Source organism: Balaenoptera ricei, chromosome 16 (assembly GCF_028023285.1).
Source record: "Balaenoptera ricei isolate mBalRic1 chromosome 16, mBalRic1.hap2, whole genome shotgun sequence".
In the NCBI taxonomy this organism is placed as follows: Eukaryota; Metazoa; Chordata; class Mammalia; order Artiodactyla; family Balaenopteridae; genus Balaenoptera; species Balaenoptera ricei.
Genome location: NC_082654.1, coordinates 50,871,624 through 50,886,036, shown reverse-complemented (window position 1 = coordinate 50,886,036; position 14,413 = coordinate 50,871,624). Strand labels below are relative to the sequence as shown.

Sequence of the window (14,413 nt, the reverse complement as noted above, 5' to 3'; positions counted from 1 at the left end):
GAAAGAAAGAAAGAAAAACATGTATATGACTTACATGCAGAAAACTATACTAAAATTTGAAAGAAATTAAAGGAAAGACATCTAAATAAATGGAGAGACATAGCACATTTATAGACTGGGAGACTCAACACAGTAAAGATATCAATTGTACCCAAATTGATGTACAGGTTTAAATAATTCCTGTCAAAACCCCAGCAAGATTTTCTCTAGATATAGGCAAGATTAATCTAAAATTTATTTGGAAAGGCAAAAGAAGTAGAATAGCTAAAACAATTTTGAAGGGGGAGAAAAACAGAGTGGGAAGAATTGGTCTACTCAATTTCAAGACATTATATAGCTACAGAAATCAAGATTGTGATGGTATTGGTAGACAGAGAAACACACAGATCAATGGAACAGTATAGAGAACCCAGAAATAGACCCACACAAGTACACCAAATGGATCTTTAGCAAAGGTGCAAAGTAATTTAATGGAGGAAGAACAGTCTTTTTAACAAATAGTGCTAGAGCAATTGGACATCCACTGGCCAAACAAATAATAAATAAATAAATAACCTCAAACTAATGCTCACACTTAATACAACAATTAACTCCAAATAGGTAACAGACTTAAACATAAAACCTGAAACTATAAAACTTGTAGAAAAAAAATAGGAGAAAGTCTTCAGGATACAGATGTGGGCAAAGAGTTCTTAGACTTGACACCAAAAGCATGATCCATAAAATTAAAAATTGATAAATTGGACTTCATCAAAATAAAATACTTTCTTTCTGCAAAAGATCCAGGGATGTTTCTTTCAAACAACAAAAGGATAAAAAGACATACTACAGACTGGGAGAAAATATTTGCCAACCACATTATCTGTCAAAGGCCCACTACCTGGAATATTAAGAACTCACAAAATTCAACAGTAAAAAAAAAAATCCAATTAGAAAATGAGCAAAAGACATTTCACTGAAGAGGGTATACAGATGGCAAACAAGTAGATGAAAAGATGTTTAACATCTTAGTCACAGGGAGACACAAGTTAAAACCACAGTGATCTATTACCACACACCTATTGGAAAAGCTAAAATAAAAAATAGTAAAAAAAAAAAAAAATTAGTAACAACATCAAATATGCATGAAGACAAGGAGAAATTAGATCATTCATGCATCGCTGGTGGGAATATAAAATGGTACAGCCCCTCTGGAAAACAGTTTCTTCAAAATAAAACAAAACAAAACATGCAACTACTGTATGACCCAGAAATTGCACTCCTGAATATTTATCCCAGAGAAGTGAAAGCATGCTCACACAGAAACCTACACATGAATGTTTTTAGAAGCATTATTCCTAATAGCCAAAAACTGGGGGGGAAACATGTATCTTTTTTTTTAATAGTCCAAGCTAACTCTTCTCCACCACCACTATTTTTCCTAAATTATTTTTTTTTTAACTTTTACCTTTTGACCCCCTTCACTCATTTCTCCCACCCCACACCCTTGCCTCTGGCAACTACCAATCTGTTGTCTGTATCTATAAGCTTGTGTTTTTTGTTTGTTTCATTTTGTGTTGTTGTGTGTGTGTGTTTTAGATTCTACATATAAGAGAGGTCATACAGTATTTGTCTTTCTCTGACTTATTTCACTTAGCATAATGCCCTCGAGGTCCATCCATATTGTCACAAATGGCAAGATTTCATTCTTTTAATGGCTGAATATTATCCCATTTTGTGTGTGTGTGTGTGTGTGTATATGTATACCACAATTTCTTAATCCATTAATCCATTGATGGACACTTCGGGTGTTTCCATTTCTTAGCTATTGTAAATAATGTTGCAATGAACATGTGGGTGCGTATATCTTTTAGAATTAGTGTTTTTGTTTTCTTTGGGTAAATATACAGAAGTGGAATTGCTGGATCATATGGTAACTCTGTTTTTAATTTTTTTAGAAACCTCCATACTGTTTTCCATAGTGACTGCACCAATTTACATTCCAACAGTTCACAAGGGTTCCCTTTTCTCCACATACTCACCAACACTTGTTATTTTTTGTCTTTTTGATGATAGCCATTCTAACAGATGTGTGGTGGTATCTAATTGCGTTTTCCTGATGATTAATAATGCTGAGCATCTTTTCATGTACACCATCTGTATGTCTTCTTTAGAAAAATGTCTGTTCAGAACTTCTGCCCATTTTTTAATTCGATTGTTTGCTCTTTTTACTGTTGAGTTGTATTAGTTCTTTATATTTTCTGGATATTAGTCCCATATCAGATACAGGTTTTGCAAATACTTTCAATAGGTTGCCTTTTCATTTTGTTGATGGTTTCCTTGGCTGTACAGAAGCTTTTCATATGATGTTCTCCCACTTGTTTATTTTTGCTTCTGTTGCTTTTACTTTTGCTGTCAGATTCAAAACATCATTGCCAAGGCTTATGTCAAGCAACATTCCCACCAGCAATGTATTAAAAACAGATGCTTTTAATGAGCAACTAATTAAACAAACTGTGATATATTATGCCATGGAATCCTGCTCAACGATAAAAGGAATGAACTATGAATACATGCTACAACCTGGATGAATCTTCAGAGGATCACATTAAACGAAAAAAGTTAATTCCATAGGCTACATGTTGTATAATTCCATTTATATAACATTCTTGAAATGACAAATTACAGAAATGGAGAACAGATTACTGGTTGCTAGGGGTTCCGGAGGGGTGAGGTATGAGAGAGGTGGATGTAGATATAAAAGGCAACATAAGGAATCCTTGTGGTGACAGAAATGTCCTGTATCTTGACTGTATTGATATTAATATCCTGGTTGTGATACTGTATTATAATTTTGCAAGATGTTACCACTGGGGGAAGCTGGATAAAGTTACATTGGGTCTCTGAATTATTCATTACATCTGCAAGTAATGTAAATCTCTACTTATCTCAAAATAAAAAGTTTCATTTAAAAAAAGCTGAGGGCAGAGAAAAGTCCAGCATTCAGGATGCCAACCAGCATCTGCAAAGGTCACTTGCATGAGTTCCAGAAACTGCAGACACAAGCAGCCCAGTTCCTGAGCCTGAGTAGCTCATGGCACCGGAGGAAGAGAGAACAGGGGCAGGATTATCCTCCCAGAAGACCACTTCTGTGAGGCACCCGGACGGCAACAGAGATGCTCCATGGCACCCCATTATGGCCACTGTCCTTTGCTGTCCATCACAGCACCCTGCCTTGAGAGGCTGGGACCATGAAAGGGAGATGATGGCAGAACCGCCCAGTTCCAATGGCACAGCTCTGGATCATGAAAACACTGGCTGGATAATGACAGTGAAGCTGGGTCACTCTGGAAGGTACCTTCTAGGCCAGCCATAGACTCTGAACACGCCAAGTTGAAAGGGTGCCAAGCAAGCCTCTTGTCCAGGGTACATTCCCTAGGTTTACATGATATTTTTGGGGAAAGGATTCAGTGGTCAGATTAGTTTGGGAACCGTTGCATTTTTGCATGCCCTTCTTGCCAATTCGTAGTGCACACTAGCATGCTGAAGGCACTGAAAAGTCCTACCGTAAACAATCTGCCAACATTTCATAGTTTGATTGGCCAGAGAAATCTATTGCCATGCAACTTCCTTTTTGATTACAAAAAGCATGCTTTGAAAAATGATGATCTACTCCTAACTTCCACTAGATTCAAGAGACCCAAAGAATGGTTGCTGGCCTCTGCTTGGACACATGTGGCAGTGAGGAGCTCACCACCTCACTAAGCAGTCCCTTCTACCAGGGGACAATACAAGTGGCCATGGTTCAAAGAGCAAAGGCTCTAGAGAAATGCAATCATGTACCTGAATTTGGCTATGGGGCCTTGGGCAAATTGTATAAATGCTTTATTTCCTCATCTGTAAACTGGAGCTAATAATGTCTGCTTCACACGGTGGCTATGAGGATTACTTAATTACAACAATAACGATAATGTCAACCTTTGTTGATCACTTACTATGGGCCGAGTACTGCACTCAGTGGTCTCCACCACCCTAAAAGCAGACATCTCCATCATAAGAGGACGAAGCAGATGCTCAGAGATGGTGAGGAGATCCCCAACATTACCATCAGCACTGGTGGGTGGTTTTACTGGAATCTAAACCCAGACCCATCCAATACCAATGTCTGCACTCTTAAACAGGGCAAATGCAAAGCACCCATCACACAGTGGATTCTCGGCAAACATTTTGTCCCTTCTAACTTACTAAAGCCCTTTTAAGAACGCAGTGCCTGGATTTAAGCTCTGTACCTGGGTGTCCCCTGGTCACCCCAATGACACCAGGGCTCTCACTGGTTAATGGTGCCTCAACCCCACTGAGCCTCTTTGCAGCCTCCCATGGCCACCCCCAGGAAGCCTGGGCTGCCTGACCCACACCAGCCTTTGTCCCATGATGTGGGGCTCACAAAAGCAGTTGTCCTGATGCTCCAGAAATCAAAGGGCCAGTTTGAGACTATAAAAAATAGTGCCAAATGAACAGTCCAGTATATCTTTCTTTGTGGAAGTACAGCTTAATCAGTTCAGGCTGCTATAACAAAATCACATAGACTGGGTGCCTTAAACAACAAACATTTATTTCTCTTTATTAGTTCTGGAGGCTAGGAAGTGCAAGATCAAGGTGCCAGCAGATTCAGTTGCTGATGAGGGCTCTCTTCCCGGTTTGTAGAGGGCTTCCTTCTTGCTATACCCTCACATGGCAAAAGAGGGAGCTTTGATCTCTTCCTCTTCTTCTAAGAACACTAATCCCATCAAGGGGCTCCACCCTCATGACCTCATCTCAACGTAATTATCTCCCCACCTCCAAATACCACAACATTCGGGTTAAGACTTCAACACATGATGGGCTGCGGGGGACAGATACAAACATTCAGTCCATAGCAGAGTGTTTCTGAAGGGCACATTCTCAGGAGTGAAGTCAACAGGGATGAGAATTTTGTATTATAATAGACACTGCTAAATATTTTTTACCAATTTACCCTCTTGCCAACAGTTTGTGAAAGGGAACATTGGCCTACAACTACTTTATAGAAATAGAAAAATGTCCAAGATACATTGCTAAAATAAAAAAAACAAGCAAATGCATACTATGACCCAACCTTAAAAAAAAAAAAGAATACGCTATAATTACATGACACTATATATGTGGAGAAAGATGGGCAGATGCACACTGAATCCTTGATGGTGATTATCTTTGAAGGCTGGGAAACAAGCCTTGTTCACGTTTAATCGTGTAGGGATTGATCATGGTAGAAGTTGATACAACTGTCTCTTAAGTTTGTAAGCAGAAGAAAAATATTCAAGGCACTTTTCAAGAAAAAGAGAAAGTGATAAGGAGCTAAATGTGAAACAAAACAAACAAAAAATTCCAGATATGAAGAAAATGCAATCGAGCAGCAATTTTCCAGCATGGCTTATCATCAGAAACCATCTCGTTCTTTTCACCAAAATGAATTTAGATGAAAATATTACATGCGAGAGCAGTTTCTTGACCCAGCTTTGCTGACCATGGCACCTCTATTCCGGCAGCATCCAGGTCTCCACTCACACTCCCATGTCAATGTAATTACTAGACTACTGTCCCCATATGAAAGAAGTGCATGCTTACTATTAAAACTATGACTTTTGAAGCACCCATATTCATTCCACCCTCAAACAATCATAGTTACCATTTCTGTTTAACTTCCTTCCAGATTTAGTTCTATGCAAAGATCCCTAGGATCTCTTACATAGTTATAACATGATGATGTGTACAATCTTGTGGCTTGCTTTTCCCCTCATAGTCTGCGTGTTCATCTCATGCAAGTGGGCGAACATTCATGGAACGATACTCGATCACTTGGCTATTCCATAGTCTCCTTAACCACTCTCCTAACGTTGGCTCTTTAGATTGTCACAATTTTTTATTCAGCTGTTTTGAACTACATCGTGCAGAAAGCTTTCTGTGTAATTAGGATAATCCCTTAGGAGAGATTCCTAGAAATGGAATTACCAAGTAAAGGGTTTAAACATTTTTATGGTTCCAGACACTCATTACTAAATTATCTTCCAGAAAGTCTTCATCAGTATATAGTAGAAAAGGCAAGCATTCATTTTACCAGAGTCTCACCAGCACTGGGTATTCTTTAATTGAGTGGTGAAAAATGGCATCCTGTCTTAATTTGCTTTGCTTTGATTACAGCTGAGGTTTTAGTGATTTTCCATATGTTTGTTAACAAGATGCATTTCCTCTTGTGATTTGTTTGATCATGTTCTTTGCACATTTATCCACTGAGAATGATCAGTATCATAATTAAGTTTCCCTAAGCCCTCTCTGTCACCCTTCTGCTATGACTCCCCTATTTGTTGACTGCCTTTGGTGCCCACTTGAAATAACACTAGCTATGAAATTTTAGATCTATAGAGCACTCATCACAAGCAACCTCTGGTTTGATTTTCACAACAGTCCTATTTATTTGTAGGACAGATGGGATTTGTAACCCCCATCTTACAGAGCAGAAAGCAGAGGTCCAATGTGATTAGATATCCAGGGCTACATGACCTCTAAATAGCAGGGCTGGGAGCAGAATGGGTCCTTCAATTTCAGGAGGCAAGACAGTGCAAACGTTATGAGTCCAGGTATGTAAACCAGCTCTACCCTGACCATCTGTACCACCTCGAATGGGCAGACCTCTCCAAGCCCCAGGAATGATAGCAGCGATTTCCTCCCGGGGCAGGTGAGGGGGCAGATGAGATGATGGATGTACAAAGCTGAGCACAGTGCCTGGCTCACTGTAACTGCTCCATAAATCATTAATGCCATAAACACTTGCTGATGCCTTTGGGGCCACTCTCCCGGGCCCTGGGAATGCACCATGGGAACGCAGAAGTTCAGAGTCTGGCAGGGAAAATAGACAGACTGCCAATCCACGTGGAAGGCCTCACAGAAGCACGTACAAGGCACTGAGTGGGCATGACCCAGACTCCTTGTCCCCTCACCAAGACAGAATCCATCACTCAAGGTCAGATTCAACATTCTGATCTTTCTCGTTTGGGCAGTCTGGCTCTTTCAGCCCAGTGTCATCCATGAGGGGTCATCAGACCAAACAGAATGACTCTCATAAATTTTCCCACGTCCCATCCATCAAGCCCTCCCTCCATTTCTCTGCCCTCGGCAGGAGGAGCCTACGTCTTTCCTGAACATGTGCTTCTGTGATCTCTGCCCAGAGGCCCAGCCACCCATCCTCAGGGTCTGACCACTTCAGAGTCTGCAGAGAGCTGCCCTTCTGGGGTCTCAACAAACAGGGGCCACTAGTGGCTGGAGGTAGCACAGAACAGCCACTGGTGTCCCCGAGGCCCCACGCTGTGCCCGACTCCCGGGTTGCTGAGAGGGGTGTTTGGGACCCACCTTCAGCACCCTCACGGGACTGAGCTCTAATCTGGTCAGTTATTCTGACTCCACAGGGACTCTGGTGCAAGGAAAGAAGCCAGAGCATGGAAATTGGCATGAAGGGAGGTGCAGAAGCAGCACAGCACTGAGGAAACACATGAGCTCTCAGTTAAAGAGATCCTAGTTCACCAGATGACTTTGGGCAAGTGACAGTCTCTCCCTGCTTCAACGCCTTATCTCTGAAGTCAGAATTCAAACAGATCTTGCTTCAAAGGTCAATCATGCAAATTATTGCAATCATGTATATAACTGAGTCCCCGACTCTCCCAACAGCATTCAGGCATTCAGCATTCAGAGTGATAAGAGTCGCCAATTACTGAGCACTTCCTGTGTGCAGTACTGTACTTCAAGCATGTCTCCTAAATTCATCTCACTACATTCTTAGCATAACCTCATTCAGTCATTGAGGCAACTATTTATTGGGCATTTTTCTAGGTGCTGGAGATACAGTAGTGAATGAAACAGCCACATGTCCCTCCTCTGGTGCAACTTACATTCCAGTGAGGAAAAGAGAAAATAAACAATAAATAAAATGTATATTAAGTTACAGGGTCATGAGTGTTTAGGAAAACAGTTAAGCAGAGAGGAGGGTTAGCAAATGTCTAGCTGGTGGTTAAAATTTTAGGAGGTTGGTCAGGGAAGGCTTCCCTGGGAAGGTGACAGTGGCAGTTTGGATTACTGGTAATATTCATAGCCCTGCTTGCTTTGGCAAGTGGGATGTTAACAGACATGACATAAGCTAAAGCTTGAAATATGCACATACAGGCACTTGCCTTCTTATGCTTTGGCCATGGCCAAAGGAGAGCATCTTAAGGATAGAGAGCTGCTCCTCTAAGCTCTGCCCCAGCCAAGATGCCAGGAAGCAAATCCACAGGTGGAAGAAAACCTACCCAGCCCAGCCTGGATAAGTCACCCCAGCCAGCCTGCAGGGATGCATGAGAAGCTGAATGCCAGTGAAATTTGCTGGGTTGTTTGTTATGTAACATGATGTGGTCATATTGGTGACTGATAGAGAGACTTTGGGGTAAAGACCCTAAGGAAGGGGGAGAAGGAGCAATGTGACTCTCTGGGGGAAGACTGTGTCAACTGTGCCAGGCAGAGAGGAGAAGAAGTGAAGAGATCATACCAGGAATACTCAAGGGACAGCAAGGAGGCCTGGGTGGCTGCAATGAAGGGAACAAGAAAGAGGGCAGGAGGAAACGAGGTCAAAGAGATGATGCATGGCTAGATCACGTAAGACGTTAGAAATAGGATGACCACATAATTTATCATCCAAACCAGAATATGTTTTTAAAATTGAACTATCATTTGCATATAGTAAAATACATTCTTTTTAGTGTACAATTCTGAGTTTGATCATCTTAGACCATCGTGTAACCAATCCCCTACTGAAGATATAGAGCAGTTCCATCACCCACAAAAATTCCTTGGCCTCTTAGGGCCAATTCAGCTAGCAGCCCTGGCAAATACCACTCAGTTTTCTGCCCTGTACTTTGGCCTGTTTCAGAGCATCATTAAATGGAATCATGAGTATCAGGCCTTTTGAGTCTGGCTTCTTTCACTCGGCATATGCTTTTGAGAATCATCCCAAGTTTCTATGTGTGTCAGTATTTTGCTCCTTTTTGATGCTGAATAATATTCCATTATATGGATGTACCACAGTTTGTTATCCATTCACCACCTGAAGGGCATATAGGTTGTTTCCAGTTTGGGCTATCATGAATAAAGCCACTACAAGCACTAGCATACAGTGAACTAGGACAATTCTGAGAGTGAATAATTCTTTTGGGCCAAGAGGTATAAATGGGGACCATTGCATGAAGCTGGGGAACTGTGTTCACCTGACTTAGGTCAAGGTAGGGACTTTGGCTGTTCCCCTGGAAAGATGGGAAGCTATGGGAAGACTCTGAGCAGAGGAATGACGTGATCAGCTGCCATGTTAGCAGGATCATTCTGGCTACGGGGCCAAGGACAAAAGCAGGAAGGCCAATCACGAGGCTATTGTCATAATGATGGTGGGATAGACCAGGGAGGTGGCCGTGGCAGTGGTGAGGAGAAATCAGATTCCAGATACACCACAAGGAGAGCTGAAAGAATTGTTGATGGGTTAATTATGAGGTGTGAGAGAAAGAAGCATCAAAAACAACACCAAGATTTTTGACCCGAGCAAGTAAAGAAGGGTTGCTTTGCCCATTTTACGGAGGAGAACACTGCAGGCTTAGAACGGATAAGACATTTGCTCATGACCACACATCAAGACAGCAGAGCCAGGACTGGTGTTCCAGCAGCCAGCTGCTTGGCGTCACCACACCATTTGCCTTATGTCAAAAGGAGGAAGCAAAAGTTCTCCTCCTAAGGAGAAATCGCATGTTGGGAGTCCTCCAGACACAATTCCATTCCGACAGCACAAATGTGCCCCCTCCAGGAAAGGCCCAGCCAGGGGTGAGCTGCCAAGAGGCCCCAAGGGAGGGAGCTGGATCTTCCCCTGGGCTGTTCGCAACCAGAATATGAAGGCTGGGGAAGGGCTGGGGAGCAGGGACACGAAGCGAGGACAGGCAAACAGTAGGGTCTGGGGGCCCTGACCACACCCCACACTCATCAGCCCACTGAGTCTGTGCATTGCAGGAGGATGGCTGAGCAAGAGGCAGTGTGGGCGTTGGCTGCCACTCTGCTACCCGAGGTCATCCACGGCAACCTGGTTCCTTCTGGGACTAGAGGTCCAAGTTGGCACTGAATTCCCTTTGGGGCGCAGGTGGGGAACTCTGGTTCCCTCAGTAGTTCTGTGTGAGCCTGTGACAGAGGCCACAGCCCCCTGCCTACCCATAGGCATCAACTCAGGGCCTACCGCTAGATTCACAATTTGACCCCCAAGGAGATTCTACCACACCCCCAAACCATGGGCTGCCATCCTGGCTCATGTGTCCAGGCTCCCAAGGGCAAGTGTCAGCCCCGGGAGCTGGGAGACCCTGTGGATGAGCAATGACACTGCAGACAGGAGCGGGAGGTAGGGGCAGGGCGGGGGGCTCCCACTGCTGGTCAAGCGCCACCTTTCTGGTGGGTGGGGGGACAGGCCCCGCCCCTTCATTTCACTGTATCTCACATTCTTGCACACACAAAGTTCCTAAGAAAGGATATGCCCTGTAGCCCAAGGGTAGCAAAGCAGAGGGCAGTCACCCTGGTACACAGCCACCTCCTTCTACCCCAGCCATGTCACTGAGACAGAGAAAATCATTACTTAGCACTGTTGAGCCGAGCCCTGCACACTGCGAAATAAATTAGTCACCCAATGACAGATGCTAGACGGACACAACCCTCAGGGTTCCCACTCACCATCTCTAGACGGCTATCACAAATTGCTCATCTCAAACGTCAGAACAGCTCCCTCTGCCGTCCTTCCCTCGTAAGCACCGCTCCTGGTGTGGCCCTCAGAGTCTATTCCAACTACACACACACACACACACACACACACACACACACACACACGCACACTCCAGTCTGCACAGAGGTGGGTGGGGGCCCCTTCCACTAGGTAAGGCACCATCCCACTGCCTGCCTCACTCTTTTCAATATCACAGAGTTGACAAAAGCAGGGTCTTGGAGACACATGGACCAGGGTTCAAATCCCAAACCTGTCACTCTCTGGCTGTGAACTTGGTGCGGGTCACTTAATCCCCAAGCCTCAGCTTCCTCACCTGTAAGATGTCTCGAGCTATAAGAAATAAATGTGCTCGTGTGTAAATGTGCCCAGTAGATAGGAAGACCTCAGTCCTCTTGAAAAGCTAGCAGGTAGCCTAGCTCAGAACCTGGGGTGTACCTGCAGGCTGTGCCCATCCCACACCTGCAAACCTCCTCAGCTCTGTGGAGAAGGCCTTAGCAAGTGCAAGGGTGTTGAGGCCTCTCATACCTGTATCCTTTAACCTATGGAGGGCACAGCTCACAACCACTTGCTTGGCCGGGGACCTGGAGTCCCCTCCCAGGGTACAGGTCCCTGCTACAAGGACAGCCCAGACAAGGGTATGCCCACCATGTGCAATGTGTCCCAAGGCCCAAGGCTCAGCCTTAGCTGGCGGCAGACAGGCAGATAGGGAGGACCAGAGAACAGCTCATGCCATACATCTGAGGGAATCCTCAGCAGACTTAATGCCAAGAGCCATCCATGCTTCCTCTGATGGGACCCAGCCTATCCCCCACCCCAGCCCCCCAAAACAGAGGGGATCTGCCTCTGCCGCTTCAGTTTCAGACACACGCCTGCACCCAAGTTCCCATCATACTCAGATTCGGCTGAAATTCAGCCCTGATGCCTTGCTCCCATGACCCTCCAGAGCCCGACGAGGTGCGTTGGGCCTTTCCATGCAGCTGGCGGTCAGACAGCACACTGGAAGGCAGGTCCAGGGCCATGAGGCAGGGAGGACAGGAGGGCAAAGGCCACAAGTGAGAACTGGGAAACCAGCAAGACCTACAGCCGGTGGCAGGGCTGCGGCGAGTCCCGGGCCCCCATGCACCTCCACTTGCTGCTGAGATGAATTTACCTGACACATCAATCCAACCCACTTCTGACTTCATGATTTATTCACATAATTACACCTGAGCTTTAAAAAATACTGACTTACAGCTGCTCTAACATCTGGATAAGGATATCACTGCATTCCTTCCCAGGAAGTTGAGGAGCACTTTGAATTTAATGGGCTATGTTATTTTTTGTTTTGGGGTTTATAAAAATTATTTATTTATTTATTTTGGCTGCACCGGGTCTTCATTGCAGCATGCGGGATCCTTAGTCGTGCATGCACACTCAGTTGCGGCATGCATGTGGGATCCAGTTCCCCAACCAGGGATCGAACCCAGACCCCCTGCATTGCGAGTGCAGAATCTTAGCCACTGGACCACCAGGGAAGTCCCTGGGCCGTGTTTTTACAAAAAGTGTTACCCTTCTTCAAATACCTGGGAAGAAAGCCGAATGATACGGGCACTGGGGTAGCTTTCATTTGCTCAAGGGGACAATGAGGGAAGGGAAGGTCACTTCCAAGTCATGGTCATTTCCCAGGGGGGCAAAGTGTGTGCCCATTGTCCAGGTGAGAAAACTGAGACCCAGAGGTATTGACGGCTCGGCCCAAGGCCCCACAGTTACTTAGTGCAGAGTTAATCAGGAGCACGTCCTTGCTATTGCCCACAGCCTTGTTTGCCTCACCACACCATGCTGTCTTCCAAGAACATTACAGATTTGCTCACTGTTCTTGCCTCCTGCTGCTTGCACTCTATTCTCAAGCTTGAGATATACCCTTCTTAGGCGCACAGCTAGAGTATGCTAGGAACATTTTTCTTCAAGGAAAGCAGAGCACGAGGGGCCAGCTGCCCCTTACCAGTGGTGTCCTTGGCATATGGAGCCCTCATTCCCTATTCAGCAAGCATTTAGTAAGACCCTTTTGCATGCTAGGCACCAGGCTGGCACTATGGGGGGAAAGGTGGCCATACCACCCTCTGTAGCACAGATTAGAATCTAGTGGGCAAGACTGACATTAGTCAAATAATTATGTGACTGATATATCACCACAGAGTGAAACATGCACTCTGCAGGAAAAGCCCGGGGTGCCATGTGCATATCTAACAGACCTGGGTATGGTAGGGCACCCAGGAAAAGCTGCCCCGAGGAGCAGTGATTGGGCTGAAATGGAAAGGATGATAGGAGTTAGTGAGGTGTGCAAAGTGGGCACAAGAGCAGCAGGGGCTGCTCCAGGGAGAGGAAGCCAGTGTGAGAAGATTCTGGAAAGGCGAGTTTTCTCATTTGTAAAAGGAGGGTGACGATACCACCACAGGGCATGGTAGCCAAGACCAAGATGATGCCGTTCAGGAGACTGGCACCCTGACTCTTTTGACCCTGGAAATTTCCCATCAGCAACAATCCAAGGAGGAAAATAAAACCTGACACATGAAAATTTTCACTGAAACACTGTCCAAAAAAAACTGACTGAAGAATTGGAAAAAGTTACAATGTCCAATAACAGGAAACATTAGGTAGGTTATGGAACATCAATTCTTTATCTCAATGCAATCATTTAAAATGATCATTAGGAGGTCTTTGCAGCAACACAGGAAATGTTCATGCCAGGATGTTAGGTCAAAAGAAAAAGCAGGGGGCTTCCTTGGCGGCACAGTGGTTGAGAATCTGCCTGCCAATGCAGGGGACACGGGTTCGAGCCCTGGTCTGGGAGGATCCCACGTGTCGCGGAGCAACTGGGCCCATGACCCACAACTACTGAGCCTGCGCATCTGGAGCCTGTGCTCCGCAACAAGAGTGGCCACGATAGTGAGAGGCCCGCACACCGTGATGAGGAGTGGCCCCTGCTCGCCGCAACTGGAGACAGCCCTCGCGCAGAGACGAAGACTCAACACAGCCATAAATAAATAAATAAATAAATAAATAAATAAATAAATTTTTAAAAAAGAAAAAAAAAAGCAGAACACAAAATTGCATCTAGATTATGAGTGACTCTTTATGAAATAGGTGTGCATGTGGTTAGAGAAGAATACAGAAAACGAAAAAGGGGACTGGGTAGGCAGTAAGGTTATGAAATTCATCCTGATATTGTCAGAATGCTTTCAAAATAAGCAAAATAGGTGTTAGACTATGAAGAAGGACTTGCGTTCAGGTGTGAGAATGGGAAGAGGGACCTGCCTTCAGGAATGGGGATGGGAGGAGGGAGACTTAAGTTCAAGTTCAAGTTCTATTCCTGGGTGGCACACTTGGGCCAAGTCCTTCACCTCTCTGATTTCTGCTCAATGAGGTGAGGGTGGGGGTGTTTCAGTGAAGTCAAAGGACACGTCTAGGGAAGCACTGGAACAAGATGGAAAGTTTGAGTGGCAGAGTGGAGGTGGAGCAGTTCTGCAGCTGGGCAAGCTCCAGGATGAGGTCGTAGGAGTCGGTTGCTAAGACGGATGGAGAAGGTAAAGGCACTCAGAGGGGAAGAGAAAA

At 44.9% G+C, this 14,413-nt stretch overlaps 1 protein-coding gene and 1 non-coding gene across 2 annotated transcripts in view; both read right to left on the bottom strand.

Moving 5' to 3' along the window:
- Positions 1-14,413, bottom strand: part of GRID1 (glutamate ionotropic receptor delta type subunit 1) — a 647,037-nt gene that overhangs the window by 403,578 nt on the left and 229,046 nt on the right. The gene's annotated exons all lie outside the window — the stretch shown is intronic.
- Positions 12,264-12,336, bottom strand: TRNAA-CGC (transfer RNA alanine (anticodon CGC)). Its single transcript has one exon. It is a non-coding gene; the product is annotated as a tRNA-Ala (tRNA).